Here is a 3,509-nt window from a genome sequence, read left to right on the forward strand (position 1 = left end):
GAAGCTAAATGTCGTTCTGCCACGTCCACTTATAAAAGTAAATCATGCAGTATTCTCAGACTGGGCAGTTATTGACAGAGTGAATTCATCGTTTTAAATAGAATCAAAAATAACATCGACCTATTTGCTAATCTCATTTCGATTAGCTTGCTCATTAATTACACTGCGCATGCGTGGACTGGACTGCCTCCTCAAAAGCTAGCACCGTTAGCATATCTGTATAATACTAACATTAATATTGAACCAAAGGAGTGAATAAAAAAAGTTATAAAATGTTATTTCTCACTTCTCCTCCTCTTGTTCTTCTTCTCCGTGCGGGTGTGAGTTATCTTTGGTCGGTTCCCCGGTGATTCGGTCATTAGTGAACCGAGCACCGAGAGTGAATCACTGCGCCGTCACCGCCTGCTTCATACTGATACACCTGAAACACAGGTGTTAACACCGTTAACTACACACATACACACGATACAGAACAGAACGGGTTCGGTTACACAGAACCGAATAAACTCACTTTAGTTTGGGTCCAAACGGGCCAGAACTAACACTAACAACGGTTTCTGCTCCTCAGTTCGACTTCTCGCGCTCGCGGTGACGTCACCAACGTAACGGACGTTGACGTAAATTTGAATCTTTGAGGAGAAAATAAAATAAAATAAACCCAAATATTATTTCATAAAAACCTCCATTATTCTCTTCTTCTTAAACACGATAGAGGATAAGATATACAAATACATAAAAAAAAACAGCTTTATCATTATTTTAAATCAAATCCACTTTAAAAGTGCTCCTTTCTAATTACATTTTAATTAAAAATATACTTCATCTTACTCTTGTTTACTTTAATTTTTTTAATTAATATTTAATTCATCGATGATTGTAGACGTGTTGAGGTTTCACGTTCTTTGTGCTTTATTATCATAAATATACACTTTGTTTAAACTTTTGAGTTTGGACACAAAATGTAAACATTCCTCATGAATCCAGAACATTCATTTGTTTATTATTTAGAAAGTAATAATTAAACAGGTGAATAAAATGATCAGATTAATCACTTGTAACATTTAGGATATGAATTTCTTCTATTAAGTGAGGTTTTTAATTATACACAGATATAAATAGATTTTATTTATTTGTAGTTTTCATATTTGACTCAGTACATTACACCACATTTATTTAATCAACTATTTATCAAGTTTTTTTTTTTTTTAATATTTAACTGAATGATTGTTCAATATCAATAAAAATCTTCAAATAATCTATCAACACCATCAATACATCTAATCAGTAAATAAAAATCTACATTTATTCAGCTGATCTATTGACTGGTTTATTGAAAGTTTTACAGCTTCGGCAGGTAAAGAAGCCGTGGCTTTAATCTGATCTTCTGATTTCTAATGATAATTAAATGACCAAATACAGAATTAAAGAATATCTTTATTTAAATTCAAAATCACGAATCATTTAAAAAAATGGACTACATGTCATTTCTACAAGTGTTCATACAGACAGAAAGACCAGAGATGAAACGGATTTAACAGATACAGGACAATTAGGACAAGGAAAGTGAGAGAAATAGAATGATCATTTATTTATTATTTTTAAAAAAAATTACAACTGTGTTCAAGATCACAGCAAAAAGACAGTAGAGGAAACAAAGGAAAAAAAAAATTTCACATTTCCTGTTTAAATTCAACAGTAAAATCTCATGAACTGAAGACATTGTGACTTTTTGAAACCGGTCGTCACATTTTTGAGTCAAACGGAGCAGGTAGTGAAGAAGAAGCTGCCTCGAAATATCATTTATGTTCCTCAAAGAGTAAAAAAAACAAACAAAAAAAAAAAAACATTAAATCCTAAATGTATGAAAAATAAACATTATGTACATTTTATGTCTAATTACAGTGAACCTGACGGAGAGTGAAGCTCACAGAGGCGAAGTGTTCACGCTACAGCAAATTTCACCGGTTAATGCTAAACTTGCTCACTTAGGAGGTGCGTTTCTCTGTCCCGGGATATTCCTAGCACTGTGTGTGAAAGCTCCTGAGATGTCCAGCATGGAGACGTGTGTGTATGTTGATGTGTACACAGTACCAATGGTCAGGATGTACTGTTGTGTCAGAGTTTCTCGTTCTCCTGAAAAACACACGTGCGCGCACACACACACACACACACACACACAGTAGAATTGTAAAGCAAAACATTGGAATATATATCTTAATCACATCTCATAGTCCTTTTATAGAGTCTGAATCAGTTTGACTGATTAATTTCGAGTTGATTCAGAGTCGAATCACTTTCTAGTGAGAATCAAATACTCATCTCAGTCTAGTTCGTTTGGAAGTGTGCGACTCTCACTAGAAAATTATTTGACTCCGAATCGTCTCGAAACAAATCAAACCGATTCAGACTGGACAAATGGACTAATAGAAGGGAAAGAGCAACAGGAAAGAGGACAGCCTTCCTGCTGAAAGCAAACCGGATCAGAACCTTACATTAGATTGTTTTCTATATTTTTATTTTAAATCAGTTCTGTTGTTTTTCTTCTTTCTGCACTCGATTGAGGAAACACAGCAATGATAAATAAATAAATTTATCTGTCCAGCTTCCTCCTCTTGGTCCCCCAGAATGACGTGTGGGTGACGGATTGACGGATTTAAAAAAAGATGTCTGGGCAAACTGTGACCTCCTCGAGTTAAAAGTGAGCATCCAAGGAAATTTACTGTGTTAACTGCACTGCATTCTGCAGTCACACAGCACCAGAAAAAATATGTACATCTACTGTACATGTTAACACACAAAACAAGCTTTTGAGTATTAGTTACCCTGTCTTACTGTACAAAGCACCTGCAAATAATCAAGCAAGTTCATCTATCATTTCACGTCCACTGTTCGGTCTTTTGACCAGTCTAAAAATAAAGACTAAAAAGAAACTGAGACTTAGCAAGAAGAACTAAAGATCTGTGGATGATGAAGTCTCAGTTCCACCGCAGCTTCAACAGCCCTGGATCTTCTCCTTTAAAGCTTGGAGAAGGGCACGTCTTTCGGACTCTTCTTTTCCAGGGCTGCCTGCGCTGACTTCATAAGATCCTGTGTCTGCAACATGTTCATGTTCCAATTAGCCTGGAGACACAGAGGAGAAATCTCAGATTTCGACCGCTCTACTTTGTGTTTGGGGCCATACTGTGTGTGCATGGGTCTACCTTGAGGCTAAAAATGCTATTCATGTCTTAAGCAGGTTCTTACCATGTAGTCTAGGCTCTCAGTCACACTGTGGTCTCAGGAGTAGAGGAGGTTGATTTTGGTTCCTTGGACAGCGACGCGACTCCGGCCTGCAATCTCACCTGCTATTTCCAGAGCTCCAGCAATCATTGACTATCAGGGAACACAAGACTGCAGAGATGAAGAACAGAACACACACTTGCCTTCATTTATACTAAATAATAAAGCTACATGAAAAAATACACAGTACAACCCAAAGTCACATTCTTCTGTTATCATTCCATATCTTC

At 36.3% G+C, this 3,509-nt stretch overlaps 1 long non-coding RNA gene across 3 annotated transcripts in view; it reads right to left on the reverse strand.

Moving 5' to 3' along the window:
• The window catches only part of LOC128630056 (uncharacterized), a 7,738-nt gene extending 7,135 nt beyond the window's left edge, over positions 1–603 (reverse strand). For all 3 annotated transcript variants that reach the window (XR_008394289.1, XR_008394287.1, XR_008394288.1), the window contains exons 1-2: positions 512–603; positions 287–421 (exon numbers count right to left, since the gene is read on the reverse strand). This is a non-coding gene — a long non-coding RNA (uncharacterized LOC128630056). The remainder of the gene's footprint in view (positions 1–286; positions 422–511) is intronic.
• Positions 604–3,509: the final 2,906 nt, after the last annotated feature.

This window comes from Ictalurus punctatus, unplaced genomic scaffold, assembly GCF_001660625.3.
Source record: "Ictalurus punctatus breed USDA103 unplaced genomic scaffold, Coco_2.0 Super-Scaffold_100046, whole genome shotgun sequence".
Taxonomy (NCBI): domain Eukaryota; kingdom Metazoa; phylum Chordata; class Actinopteri; order Siluriformes; family Ictaluridae; genus Ictalurus; species Ictalurus punctatus.